Source organism: Dermacentor silvarum, chromosome 9 (genome assembly GCF_013339745.2).
Source record: "Dermacentor silvarum isolate Dsil-2018 chromosome 9, BIME_Dsil_1.4, whole genome shotgun sequence".
Classification (NCBI taxonomy): Eukaryota; Metazoa; Arthropoda; class Arachnida; order Ixodida; family Ixodidae; genus Dermacentor; species Dermacentor silvarum.
In genome coordinates, this window is record NC_051162.1 from 100323136 (window position 1) to 100338741 (window position 15606).

Below are 15606 nucleotides of genomic sequence, written 5' to 3' on the forward strand. Positions count from 1 at the left end.
GCATGTGGTTATGCCTATACTTGCGAAATCAACCAACTGCCTGAAAGCACAGTTTTGTTTTTCCTACTGAAGTGGTAAAAGTACACTAACGTAAAAAAAATTATGGCTACGGAATCTTGTCCCCCCCCCCCCTTAAAAGAGGTATCTTTGTGACTGGGCAGACTTATACAGTCCCTGAAGCTACATGATAACTGTTGTCAAAAGATGGGTGTGTAATGGCAAATCAGTTCCTAGGGTTACAATGGTGCAATTTATTTTCTTTGACAACCAGCAAGAAACCTGATCCTTTGCTGAGATTTATCACGGAACAAAGAAAGCCTTTCTCACATTCTCTATGTATTGTCTTAAATGCTCAATGCAGTTTGTTTTTGGTAGCATGGTCACTTCACCGTTTAAGTGTCCACAGCACTGCGCTGACCACTTTGCGTATTTCTGGTGCATGGTGTTGGTTTATGACGTCACTATTGCATGACAATCGTGTATGACAATCACAAAAAATTTTGGTGATGCAAATGGCACCATGCATCCCATTCGAAACCATGTTGCCCTTTGTGCAGATATTAACTAATTTTAGTTTGTCACACTAGGAAATTTAATTATTGAGGTACAGAAAAATGGCAGTTTCGTTTCATAGCCACTGAGATCTTACATACGTTAACATTTATCTCTGGGCTATTTCAACGATAACTAAGGTCATAATGGGGAAGGTGTCAGAGACAGCACCGACTTTCAACTTGTGTATTAGACACCTCTTTTTTCTTTTTTTTTGTTTTGAATAAGAGCCTAAAGCAGGCATTCCAGTTTATTCCTTCAGCTCATTTATTCCTCATTCATGTGATACTAAGAGCACAAGTTGTTAGCCCTGCACAGCTTCAAGGCGAACACAGGAAGTAGTGGGTGTAGATCTACTCTGTAATGGCACAATCAGTTTTTCCAGTGGTCATTAAGGATTTCTAAAATGCTCATCACGTGTGTATTTGGTTAGATTATGGAAAAAAGCTTAACAAGTCACGAGTACATGACTGATGTTGAGAGCCATGCTAGTTGGAGTGCATAATACCTGGCAAAGATTTGGATGAAAACATAGGCGCCACTGCTCTCTAACCTACTGAGACCCCTTGCATTCTTTCTCACCTGACTGTGCACTCAATCTTAAGTACAGAAATTTACTATGTACAAAAATGCTCTAATTTCATTTTGCCTTATAAAACGTTTGCCTGCAGAAGCCATCAGTCAAAGGGGTTTTTCTTTTTGCTCGATTAAATGTTCACATCCACCAATCGCTCAACGATTGTTCCACGCTGATTCTCTCACAGTTCTTTCCATTCAACACATCCCTGCTTCCACTCGCAAACTTAGCTGGCAAGTAGATTTATACACCCTCGTCAAAATCTCAAATACCCGCCAAAACCACACAGTTGAGTGTGTCATAGAATGAGATACACCAATTTTACATGTGTCAATTTAATTTTTCAATTGAAAGTGACTATGTTGCTTTTAATTAGGACGTAAGGTGTGTAACACGGTCTATGCAACCGTCAAAGGCCTCGCTCCTGCTTCCAGAGGTGCGAGCGGTATTAATGAACTCGTCCTGTGAGCACGTACGTAAACAACGTCTCAAACCTGAAGTGCTCTGCCGTAACTCTCCCGCTTTCTTGAACCCTAGCAGGGAAGCCATGCTTATAAAATTTGGCGTAAAAATTATAAAAGTGACGACATGAAAATTTCCCTGCTTCACGCCATCACTTAAAATTCAGAATGGCTGTAGTTTGTATTTGCTTCCTTATATTTGCGTGGTTTATGTCAGCAGCAAGTCAAGCATGAGCTTTCGCTTTTTATAGCCAACACAGGTACCCTGCTCATTGTAAGTATAATTTCACTAAGCGAATCTTCAATCTCATTGTACCACTCTATTTTGTCACGTGGATAGTCTGTTGAGAGGCCAGACAAAAAGTAGTCACTTGTCGCAAAACTAATAAGCCGTTTTTCAAAAGATATTTCTAACTTTTCAATGACACTTGCTCCTATGCACATGTCTCCAGAGAGCATAGTTCATCTTGACTTGCCCATCAGAGATGTTACAAAAATTACTAAGTCCAGGTGATGGCCAAGAGCACGTCAGAACTTTCATCTTTGTGTGACATACTGTGTTTTGAAAGATTTCGTGCCAGTTAGTTACATGGTACACCCAGTATAAACACATTTTAGTTTGCTGGTCCAAATTGTATGGCAACGCATTTTCATACTTAGGAGTGCACTCCTCTGCACCATGTGGAGTCGTGCTGAGCTGGCGCCTTGACAGCATTTTGACGCGATATCGTTAAGGGCCCCGTGTCGCAGAAAATCTGGCGGTGTCGGCGTCGTCCGTGGCGGAAAAAAAATCATCCGCAACCACCGCAGCCGCAAGGTGCTAGTGCAGGAGAAAATCATTCCAAACCACCCCGACTGCGCAGGCCCTTCGTTGTGGTGCAATGTGTTAGTGAACAAAAAAATGTCACAGTTTCGCCCTAAGGGCGAAGCAATGAATGCGATAGCAACACAGCAATGTCATACGAAGTAAGGTGAGCGGCCTTGGTAGCAATATGAATTGTAGTAAATATGAGCTGATTAAGTAAGCAGGTGTGCTGCGGCGTAAGTAGACCGACATGAAGAGAGACTCGATGACCACGAGAAGGCGCGTGTGAAACGGTGGTGTTGATGAGAAGCGCTTACCGTGGGCAGCGCGTGCGAAGGGACACACCTGTAGTGCTGCACTGCCGATCTGGGCAGCATTGCATGTGTAGCGTGCGTTGGAAAATGTGGCCCGACTATTACTAACTGAATGAACAAGCGTGGTGTGAGCGCGCACAAACAAACATGAATAGATCACACTGAATGACTGCAGCCAACGACTGTCAAAACGCTGGCAGCGCAACGTACCTTCGCGCGGGCGAAGGTACGTGCGGTCTATCAACGGAAACTGAGCGGCATAAAAGTCAGAGCCGTGTGGAGATAAGAGACGGTGCGGTCGAAGGAACGACGAGCGCGGTTGTTGGAAGCGTAGAAGTGCGCCCCCCCCCCCCCCCCCCCCCCTCATGCTCCCTCCGGCGCTGGCTTCCCGCTTCCTGGCTTGCGCGTGGGAGAGATAAGAGACTGTGCGGACGAGCGACGAGCGCGGTTGTTGGCAGAGAAGTGCCCCCCCCCCCCCCCCCCCCACTGCTCCCTCCGGCGCTGGCTTTCCGCTTCCTCGCTTGCGCGTGGGAGATTGAGTGCGTTCGCTCTCCGTGATAGCGCGCGTCCCCCCACGCTTCCGCTGGGGCATACGGCGCGCGGCGAAGATTTTATCTATACGGAACCCCACGGCGACGGCGACGGCGACGGCAGAAATCCGGTTGAAGTGTCCATATAATTGCTATCGCAATAAAATTGAATTTCTCACAGTGAAATCCGTCAGAGAAACGGTAAAGTACAACTTAAGCACAACCTACAGACATGGTGGCATCGGACGGTTACTTCAATGTACGAGAAAACATAATTATGTTACGAGGAACCTCAAAAACAAACCTTTTTTGCCAGCATTTCTACCATAGAAACACCGGCTTACTCGGGCAGCCTACTTGCGAAAATCTTATCCAGATGGCACTGGCATCCTCGGCAGGTCAAATTGAGGCTTGGCCTGTCAAATACGTTTTTGGACACGTGAGCGCGTCGGGTAAATAGCCAACAATTAATAAAATACTGAAAAAGGTCCTAGGGCCTTCACATTTTAACATAAGACGACTTATACTGCCTCTGTAAAAACGTCGTCCCAGCAATGCATTTCTGTTTAAAAGTGAAGCCGACTTTAAGGGGATCGGTGTAAGCTTGGTCTTTGTAAGCTGGCTTTCCACGTTCTGTGTAGTAGTGCATGAAGCCTAATTGCCCGAGGCGAACGATGCGATGCGAACGGGTCCCGATAACGCGATCGCGTTCTACTCTTAAAGGCGAAGCTTAAGCGTCCTCCAATTTTTGTCCTTGCAACTGTCTTGAGTTTTATAAAATGGGTGGCTGAAAAATATTGTGGGCAGAAATGAACACGAGCATTGAACACGAGTCCGAGACAATGAACATTGCGAAACCATGTAAAGACAGTCAAGGAAAAAGGTCATTGCACTAAGAAGAAGTCTTAGCACTTAGTATTTCTACTGTAATGCATGTGAAACACGTAAATGACTGCAATAGTCAACTGCCAAATCAATTTAAATTTTTAGACTTAAGGAAAAAAAACTGGCCGTTAGGCCTTAGACCAGCACCAGTGCTACAAAACTACCATAAAATAGAAGATTAGTCATTGTTGGCACACTTCGTAAACGCATCCCCTCCTCTAGGGGAGAGAGCAGTGGCAGTATGCATCTCATTTCTGGCGTTATCCACAAATATATTTCCTGAAAAGAATGCTGCCACTTTCGCTTATCTAATACAAAAGAAATCAGCCGCCAAAGTAAAGGGCACATACCGAGTGGAGCTACGAAAAGTATAAAGACTACACTCGGCGTACACAAGTGGCCAACAATTACGCAAATGTGGAGTTAGAAGAATGAGGGGAGATGACATGAAAAGGAGTTATACCTCCTTTAAAGAAACCAGTCAAACTTATGAGATCGAATTCTGTATGTTCTGCTTATGCTGCACTTGAAGCTGATTACAATATGAAGTGCTCAAATCTGCAGTCATTTAACTGAACAGTGGAGCATGTAGTGTTTCTGTAACCTACCCAAAAAGCAAACAGCGCTGCATGTACGAATTCAGATGTGTCACAAGGACAGCTTGTGACACATCCTAGCTGTCTTTGTGACACATCCTAGGCACGTGCTCACTGTGCCCCCCTCCCCCCCCCCCCATCTGATTAGGCCACTGCTCAAGCCATAATTTTAGGATCATATTTGCAGTAGGCATGAAAATATGGTCTTTTAGTTCAATGGATATTACCGGGAGTGAATATAAGAATGGGAAGCAAGGTCCTGTTATGGCAAGATTACGCACATTTCAAGAATAACAAGAAACAGTTCACTGCGGCCTGCATCTAAGCTTTCAAAAGACATGATTTTATTTTCCTTTATGAGGTACACAGTGGGGTTCATTTTGACCGACTCGACTCTTGCTGCAGTTTGAAATCTAGCATTTTAAATTCTTGAAGGCATGTAAAAGCTTCAGTGAGACCAACGTTATTAGTATATTAGACCAACTCTTAGTTCGTGTTTGACAGACAGCTGATAACATGCAATGCAACATTTTACTTTGATACTTCAATTCTCCACTAAAAACATCAAGGCGGTAATACATTTCAGTCTGCCCTGCAATAGCAAAATGCACAGCTTACGCTAGGAACCCACAGAGGAAGGTTGATTTAGCCGTTCATAGGACATAATTCTTAATTGCCAACTAATACTAGCAAATGCACAGGCATATCAAAAACAGTAAACGTGAAGACCGAGCCAATAACAACAATGCAGAACGCGCCTGCCACTGTAATCCTACAACAGTAGCCGTTATATTCGATTACAGTGCATAATTGGCCGCTTGACGAATCACCGAGTTCATACACAAACCGACTGTTCACATTCGCTCACATTCGCTTTGTGCTCAAACCTGCACACAAAGTCAGACATACATTCACACCAATTTAATACCACGTACATTAGCAAAAGGAGGTCAGTCTTATTCAGCTCAAAACAGCAATTCCCAATGCGTATTCAGGCTGTTTAAGATTACGCGCCAAACTGACCTCACGCAGCGTGCAGCTGTATGCCTGCGGAAAGTTTCTAGCAGGCACTACCGCTGCACGTAACTTCACAGGCCGCAGATTACCCATGGGCGAAACACACTATCAAGCGCGCGCCTTAATATAACGAAAGCATGTCGCCAACAAGTTGACGCCTTTTGTTATGTAGCTCCTTAAACAGCGCTCCGCGTACTGTAGACCGCCAAACTGAATAAATTCAAACACATAAAACACACGCTAAGCACGCTCCGCATAGGCACGGAATCATGGGCTGGTGAAGAAGCCTTTTTATGCGACGCCGCGCCTCGCTTTTTATTGAACACACCATGGTTCAATCAGCATTTGTGATTTTCGAAGCTCTTATGGATAGCGGCAAGGGATAAAATCACATGCAGTCATTGCGACGACTGGCTTTTTCGATTGACATGACGCAGCACGCATACCTAGTCCGTTGGCAATCGCGGCGGTTAAACTTCGCGATCACTACCTGGCGATAGCATGTTATATACGCAGAACGTGCTACTAAGTTAGAAATCACCGTGGACGATTTGTTGTTCAATCCAACGAACGATGAACACCGTCCTCTTTTCGCGGCGGCGAACCGTGCCTGACACAGGATTTTTCAAAGATGGTCTTGGCGCCGGCCGCCTGCCCGCTGAACGGATCGTCTTTCTCCGAAAAAAAAACAAAAAAAAAAACGATGCGCTTTCTGCTCTGCGTGTGTGAGCGATACACCGCCATGTTCCGGACCAGCCTCATGCAGTTTAAGCAGCAGAATATGCTACGTTTTCCTCTCTGTTGCCGCAAGAGTGGAACGGGCATACTAATCTCTCTCAGAAGGGGAGAGTAAATAACATTTCACTTTCTCGCTGCGGATAGAGTGCACAATGCATTTGACTGCAGCCGACATTTTGCGAGAGTAAAACAATGACTTTAAGAGTAAATCGGCCCCTTCAGTCCTGCGATACTCTCCCTAGTTTTTAGAGTGTAAAGGTTCTATGTTCTTGACCGAATGATTCCTCAGAATTTTTTGGAATAGCCGCACGTGAGAAAACACGAAGAATTACACTCACAATGCACGCCTATTATCTGCACCCTATGCTTTCATCTTACCAGATTGTGAAAAGTTGTAAAATAATTTTAGTGCTCATAATCTGAAGGTGACGTAATTTAACTGGCGCCACTCGTTACGGGTAGTGTAGTGGTGTTGCCTTCTTCGGTGGCATTACATGCCTACACGCGTGTTGAAACAACTCACAGAAATTCTGAAAAACCTGCAAATACTCGCACCCACGTGTAATTAGAGCGCCATTCGAGATGGTTAATCGTAACGCCAAACTTTCCTATTGCTGTAATTTCTTCACTCTTCGGGTGTATCTGCCAGTTTTTTGTCATCGAGTTGAAGCTATCACTCAATAAAGAATAAAAATAACATGTATTTAATTTACTTCGGATCCGGTGCCCTTAACGCCGCAACCTGATGCTCTACCCATAATGTTACTGATCGATACACGTTCATGCAGCCGAGAAAGCCCAACAACACATTAACCTGCTGCAATCATGCAAATTAAGATACTGTTGCGAGACGCTGAAGCGTGTGAGTCGCATTGCATGGTACCAATTTTCTGCTAGAAATGAAAAAAAAAAAACGTAAACACAAAAACAAAGTGATATAGAAGCCTACGAAATCGCGCCGTAGTTCCTCCATAGTCAGATAGGCTGAAATTCAAAAGTTACTCGCTGGAACCCGATTTTATGGTGTTAGCGGAAAAAACTGTATGCTGCTGTGGAGGCTGCGTTTAGTGAAGCTTTCATTGGGACGTCCGAAGGAGTAGATGCTACGGCCTTAGTTGGTGCGCTGTTCTTTCTCGAGACGTTTTAACACTAAACGTATCTTTTTTGTTTTCCTACAAAGTTCAGCACCACTGCTGCTGAGGCCGGTCGACGGAGGCGTTCTTCGACGAAATCCGCTTCGAGTTTTCTATTGTGATGTGCTGTTTTGTCATGAAAACTTACCAAAGATTTGCTAAGACCAAGTTCTACAGTGCATGCATGACATCTGTATAAGTTCTTTCTCAATGTCCTCTGCACCGAGTTTGAGGAGGTTTGTTGCGAATGAAAGAAAAATATAAATGTCTGGATATATAAAGCTCATTGTTAATGATGACGTGAGAGAACGAGAAACTTGTTGGAAATTGCCAAAGTAATAACGATATCCCGAGTATGTATACTCCTTCGTTTAAGAGCTGCAAACCAAATAAACTTGATTTCTCACGTGCACACCATTCTCGGACACACACCTTTTTGCGGATAGGACTTTTTCAAAACCTTGATAAGCAATCGAACAAGTTTACGTAGGCTACGAACCTGTATATCACATTCGTCTGCTTCCTTAAAATATTCTTCTCCTCCTTGGCTGCTATGTATGCTGAGATAGATGCGGTGTACAGACTTCCGATATCTGTTTTTGGTGCAGAAGTACGCGTCTGTCAAACATTGTATGCCACCGCTTTTTATACTGGCCGATATTAGGCAATCTTTGTTAACAGTATGATGTAAATAAAATTCCGCTTGTTACAGTTGCTTGCATTCACCTTTTTTTTCTGAAGAGCAACAAATTTCATGTAAAATGGTCCAAGAATCGCATCGTAAGACAATTTCTGAGTTTCAGATGCATTTGATTAGGCAAATTGCACTTCGCCTTGAGCAAAAGCTCTCTCATAAAGATTACTTGTTTCTTAGCACAGTAACGTTAGTTATAATGTAGCAAACACCCCGCTGACCTTAACCTCTGCATGGAGCGTAGACGTTACCAATTTTAGTGCAACAATCAAGATCCACCGACAGGATGCGGCCTTCGGAATCCCTTGCGTGGCCATAGGCGTGTCTACCGGGGGGGGGGGGGGCACTTGCACCCCCCCCCCCCCCCCATTGGCAGTGCGCTTGACACCGTGTACCCTTTGGCTACTTCATTGCGGCCGGTACTGTTGTAGGCTTGGTTTTAGGCTCCAAGTTTCGGCTTATAGCACGCCTGGCAGTCTGGACCCGAATTTTTGTAGATTGATGCCAGGGTAATTTCTTTTTTGAGGTGGTCTTTGACTCTGACGAGTTGCGGCGTTATTTGCTTGTAGAGATGTGGCAGATTCGCACTTCGTAACCTTGGAAAATCCTTGAAATGACTCGCTCACCCCTCGTGCCTAAGGAAGCGAAGCCCGCTTCCTTGTTGTCCTTGATCTGGCAGGACCAGCACGCCTTTTTTCCGTCGTTATAGGCTGGTCGGGATAGCCATTGGCGAGGAAGTCTTCAGCACAAGTTTTCGTGTGACAGCAGTGGAGCATAAAAGCGGAATGCGAAATATATAGGCGAAACTGGGAACTTAAAAGGAAGGCTACAACAGCGCCACAATGATGTAGCCAAGTGGCACACTATGTCAAACGCACTGCCAGAGCATCACGAAAAAACGGGACACGGTATTGATTGGAAATCGACCTTCGCTATAGAAAAGGAGAAGAAATTATCATCCCGCTTGTTCCTTGAATCATTTTGCATATAATCTACGGCACACACGATTGACCGGACACGGGGACTCTCCCTGAGCTATACGCAAACGCATTACGTCATTCGGCATGTATATAATAATGACCGTCATGTACCTCGTTCATTGTGAACAAGGCACCCGTACTGGGTCCAAAAACGGCAAAAACATTCTTGTTTTTCTTTTTGTTTTTCGGTTGGCGAGTACTCGTTCTCTTCAACCATCTTGCAATTTTTATGCGTTATACACGGCATTTAGGTGTTTTTTCCCGGTATCCTCGGCAAACTATGCGAGGAATGTTGCTTATATTTCTTCAAAGTATGAAGCAATGCTCTGAGTGAAGAGCAATAAATGTTTATTCTGTGTAGGTTCATTACAGAGTTTGTAGACTACAAAGTTACTGATTCAAGCCTTACAGCTAGGGTGCCATACTGCCACAAAGGTAAATGTTTTCCAGACTAATAAAACAACTGCACGTTATAAGAACTTGAAATTTTGTCAGAATATGTAGAATTTTGAGTGAGATGCGCTGCTAAACATTCACGTTCCTACTTTAAATGAAATTACTGCAGATAATTACTAAACCCTTATTTTTCCAAGTGCTTCTTGTGCATCATACGAGATTCGTAATTTGTTTCTCCGGTGTCCTCGGTGAGATAAACAAGGCATCTTGTTTATATCTGGGGAAAGCTAGGGGCATGGTATGGGTACTGTGTAGGGGATGTTTCAAATGAATAGGTCAAATGCGCCTTTTCCAGTAAATTACGTATGCAGGTGGTCCATAGCGATATTAGTGTGTTTTACGAGCGGTGTTAAACTTATACTGCTGCAGTGGCATAATTAGAACTGAGGTCTAATTTTGCGAACATAAGGGGAACAATACGCCAAGTTTATGTACGATGGTAAATGCGTGTTGATCAAACACAGTTTTCAAACATCGCAAGCAAGCATTTGAAAATATCACACTACTGTTATTGGAGCGACAGCTCCAATAACAGTAGTGTGATATTTTCTACTCTAGGTACAAACCCAGAAAACGCCTGGTTCCGCAAATCTGACCTTCAACCTCAGCAAAGGCCAAACTGGGACTGCCACTACCGGCGGCGACTGCATACGCCGCGCGGGCGCCCATATCTGGAAAGCGATCTGCGAGGCGGACAAAGTACGCCGAGTGCTGGTAGCTTCTTACGCGCTTTGCTTTCGACGCTTAGTTCGCGTTGAAGCGAGACGCAGCATGAAGGTCAATTCGCTCGATGCTGCTGCCGCGCCGAGCAGCGTCTGTGTGTTGTATTGTGGTGCAAGTGTAGATGCGGTAGTTGCTCACCGCGCTGAGCAGAGTGGTTTAACTTGGTTTAACCGCGTTGAACCACAGCAAATCTTTACCCAGTTTCCCAATGTCCCAAGAGAACTCTGCCTTTCAGACATTTTATACATTTAAGGAATAAGCAGCATTTTAAATGCTATGTGTCACGGAGTTCTAACGTTAGTGGCTTATTTAGAGGCGTTACGAATAACTCTTGAACACTCTTGCATGATATATTTTTCTTGCGTGATATATTTGACTCGCCTGGTGTTCTCACTGAACTAAAAAAGGCAGCTTCTTTATGTTTGGTAACTGTAAGGACCAGGTAATGGGTGATGTGTAGGTAAAGCTTAAAATAGATAGGTATAATCAATAAATCCCCTACGCAAGTGCTCTAAAGCGTTATGAGCGTGTCTAACAAGCGGGGCAGAATTGAGACCGCTACCCTGGCACACTATGGTAAATGTGCTGGCGATGCAACATGTGTGTTCATGAATTATTGGCTTTTTAAAAGTTTATCCCAACACGAGGAGCTCCAAAACATTACACGTGGGCATGGTTTCAAACGGAACAGTCATATACGGGCAACGTTTTCAAGCATGCGATATAATTACAGGAAACTGAAACATTTAATGCAACTGCTCGAAAGAAACAGCTTCGCTGGAAATGGGATAGTAATTCTCCAAGGTCGCGCACATCTGCTGTCTTTTTTTTCTTCTGAATATTGCAAGTAATCTATGTGTATTGTATTTTGTTGCGTATGACCTCAACAATACTATTACGTTAACTAGCAAAGCATTCGTGCTGTAGACTTTAACACCAAGTAGAATTCTTTGTCTGATTATTAAAATTGTTTGTAGCAAATGTGCTTTTTTATTACTGCGCGCCGTACTGCTGCTACAGTGCGCGATCAGGGAACTCTGTGAGGCACCCATTGCCTTAATACCTGCATCATCTTGAAATTTTGTATAGTTTCAAGAAATAAATGCAAACTGAAATAATATCCCGGGCCCTCAAGGTTCACAATGTGTGATTGATAAATAGGCCATATAAAAATAACTATCCGATGCCTTTTCCGGGCTCAACCGCATAATATAATATTAATTCGCAAGTATATATATATATATATATATATATAGTGAGAGAGAGAGAGGAGCAGGTGGTTTGCGGTTTATATATAACAGAATAATTATATAACGAATAATATTATATAGAACATATTCCTCGTTGGAAACTGCTATGCGATTAATATCTGCCTGTTCTAAACCTCGAGAAAAACCTCTACAGTTGAAAGTAGCCACAGTAACGGAAGAAGCCATATTGGATGGAATAAATTTTGTGGTAAGTCGGAGAGAAAGAGGAGAAGCAAAAGGAAGTAAGGGATAGAAATGAGTAATACTAGCCAGAAAGAAAACAAGCTAGAACTACCTATGAGGAAGGCTCCACGACTGGGGACCCGCTCAGTCGTGCAATCGTACGAAACATGCGACACGAAGCAGCAGTCGCAATCGAGCTGCAAGGAGACTGCCCCTCACCTGAAATATTATCAGGCTCCGTTTCCGATTCAACGTCAGGATCCGACGCAGCACTGCGCTTGCGTTCATCGGGGCCAGGCTCCGAGCCATGACAGCCACCCTCCTCCGAGTCCGTGGACGCCCTCCGCGCGGCCGCCTCCCTGGCAGCCGATGCCGAGCGCTCACTGCGCTGCGTACGTTTCGTGCTCACCATGTCGCGGAAAGAACCGTCTGTGATTGCGTCGGGAAGCGGTAGCAGCTAGCCAGAGAGGGCGGCCGTTGCAGCGGGCGCCGCCGCCCAATGGGGGCAGCAGCGAGAGCCCCGGCCTCCTCTTCGCCACCTCCCCCCCCCCCCCTCCTCTCCGCACGTCGCCGCGCCAGATAGGGGAGCGAGCGCGTCAAAACTCGCAGAATCTCCGTCGCCTACGGCTGTGTCAGCCACGCTAAGAGAAACGTCGCTGTCTCCATTATCCGCTGCATCTGCTGGGCTCCCAACTGCAGAGGTAGCCACCTGCTCTGAGCGCACAGCTACGGACGAGTAGGTGCGGACAGTGCACGCCGAGACCGCGTGCTCAGAGGGGCAGCACCCGGAGTTTTTATTGGGGGGGCACCCACGACAAGTGATATCCTTTAGGGAGGGGGGGGGGGGGGGGGCAGGCAGGCGGGGAACTTGTGCGTTGTGTCCTGACTATGTTTAACTCCCTTCCACTTTCCTGTTCTTTTATAAATGTTTACTTCAATCAATCGGAAGTGCGAGGTAAATCTTGGTACATGGCACCTACGCTTCCTTCAGTCGCTCAAGCCTCCGATAAACATGCTCGAAGGTTTCGGCACAACCGCAGATGTTTGTGCCTGCGCTGTGACAGTACAAGACAAAACATAGCCGAGATTTATTCGATGGTGAACGGGTGTTCTGATACCGGTATAGGTTTGGGTCCACGCCCGCGCCCGCACAATTTTCCCGCGAAAGCGCCGCAGAGATACAAAGGGGTATCATTATGTCGGCATACTAGTGCAGACATTTACTCGATTACTGTGCGCAGCATCAAACATGTCGAGAACACGCTGAATATATATCTTATTGGCAAGAGATCGTTCGACCGCAAGCCCAGCTAGGTCGCTCAGACTCAGATTCGTCATCTTGCTGCGAAGATAAGTCTTCAATCTTCGAAGGCACCAAAACGTGCGCTCACAAGATAATGACGATTCCGGTATCGTCACAGCGAAAACACCTAGCTTGTGCAGTTCGTGGAACGCTAGTTTATGCACTTCAGCGATGTGACTGCGATCTCCGCATGGTGAAGGTTCAACTCTGCCCAGTAGCCTAGCGGAGTTCGCATGAGAAGGTATTGAAACCGTCTCCATATGTGAACATCTATGGTTTCGAGCCGACACTGTTCGCTGTCCATGTGTTCTGCCGCTTTTGCGCCGCATAAAGAAGACACGTGTGTCCCGCGTGGTATACGTGCGCTGCCTTTGCTTGCACAGCACTCGCGGTTATGCGACCTCAGCAGGGCGAAGCTTATGCTCTGCCGAAGAGGCCTGTGAGCGGAAGGCGCCTGACGTATTGCATCCGAGGCACGAATTTGCCGGATCACGCAAGCAGACCGAACAACGAAGAAGGGTAGCCTATTTTTAAATATATTTACAAACGTTGGAACCATTTTTAACTTATTGCGGCAGTTCGCGCTTTATTTAAGGCGCCTATTCTATCACAAGCGAGAGGGTAATTGCTCCTGATAAGAAATGTTTTATAATAAACTGTTATGCTTAAACAAGGCCGCCCTTTGTAAGCAGCGCTGCTCTCATGTATCTGCCTCCAAGTTGCAACACATCAAAAGTGACATTTTGTCGCACACCGTCTACCTTGGGTCAGCTTTCCGGCGCTCATGGGGGGGGGGGGGGGTCAGGCGAAAATTCTTGGGGGGCTGCCGCCCCCCCCCCCCCCGTGCCCCCCTCTGGGGCCACCCCTGCGTGCTCACCGCCGAATCGTACGCACTTCGCTTCACTGCGCGCGCACTCCGGCGTGTCACACGCGGCAGCATGGTGACCGTCCAAGTTCCACCTGCGACCCACACGCAAAACTCTCGCTGTCGACCTGCACTACCTTCTCGCCTACGCGAAGGGAACGTTCTGAACTGGCTGCACCATCTCCATGGGGATGCGCCGGTTGCCTGAAGCGAACTCAAGAAACCCAGGTACGTACTCGCCGGAGATCCCCTGGACCTTTTCGAAGACTTCCAGCTCTTTGATGAGAGCTCAGTCTGGAATACCCAGCAGGTAGCCATACACCTTCACAAACCTGGAGCGAAATCCTCAGTATCCAAAACGAAACTACATCACGAACATTCAAAACGGGATCAGTTAAGAAGCGATCAACCGCGGCCTAGGACTTGAACCTAATTTTGATCCTGCCTGCTCCAAAATCGCGAACTTCCTTGAGATCAGTGCGTGCGAAAGGCTTCACTAGCTCCTTGCATACGTCCACGTTGGTCGCGCCTTTCGGAAAACGACCGAAAAAGGTCCACGACCAAACCCACGAAGGCGCCACCGTCGCTGTCAAAACCACGTAGCGGCCGCACCTAGCAGAAGTTAAGCTACCACAGTATCACTCCAACAGCTAAAATCCTCAATAAACGCGAAAGAACACAAGAAAATGTACGAAGCCTGCTCACCAAACACCGCGACAGCTAGCTGGAACCCTCAAAGACGCGCGCCGTAACCAGACATGCCGAGAGGCGATCACGTGGATGAAAACAGCTGTCACGCAGGGCAGATCATCGTGATTATGATTTTTAAAAATGTGTAGATTACACGTTAAAGGAAGAGCGGGGGGGGGGGGTTGTAGTAAATAAAATAAATGTGAAAAATAAATGCCACGAACCTGTAAAGTACAGATCCGCTCCGGTATGAACCACCGCACGGCTGCCCCACAGCCGCTGACGAACAGCAGAATGCGGGCTGCTGCAGCCTTTTATTAGCGCAGAGATCTTTGGCGCCCTCTCCCACGGCCGCTCCTGCGCCCTCTGCCGTGCCTTTTCCGTTGGTTCCGCCGCGCGCGACGATCCGCGTATTTCTATTTGCGCCAGTGATGCCACGGCTGCTGATTTATCAGTAGATCTACTGATTTTTAATATTTTCTGCTGATTCAGTGATAAATCGCTTGAATCTACTGATTTTCTTGCTTTTCTACTGAAACGAACGCAAAAGCTGCTACTTTTTCAGTACAGAGTTTATATTAATGTGATGCCACCTAGCGAGCAAAAAAAAAAAAAAAAAAAAACGCCGGTTGGCTCCGAGGTTAGCATACATTCTTGCGTTTCCAGACTCTCAAACGTGGCGCTACCTCTGTCTTTGAGCAAAGTGGGGAAAAGGTGAGGTAGTGACTTTGTGAAAGTGGGTGTACTACCGTACCCCACAACTATGAAACTACAACAATGAAACCAAAACTATCGAACCAGAACCAATGACTCTTTTCGTGCAGCGCTTCGAGCGCCTACTCTGTTCTGAAGGA

General features: G+C 46.0%; 1 protein-coding gene across 2 annotated transcripts in view; it reads right to left on the reverse strand.

Annotated features, from left to right (window-relative positions):
- The window catches only part of LOC119463774 (atlastin-2), an 85016-nt gene extending 69990 nt beyond the window's left edge, over positions 1 to 15026 (reverse strand). Inside the window, exon 1 of one of the 2 annotated variants that reach the window (XM_049655805.1) lies at positions 14977 to 15026. The gene's annotated coding sequence lies outside the window, so the exon portion shown is untranslated. Of the gene's footprint in view, positions 1 to 12113; positions 12323 to 14976 lie in introns of those variants that run through there. The other variant, XM_049655804.1, reaches the window with a different exon arrangement.
- Positions 15027 to 15606: the final 580 nt, after the last annotated feature.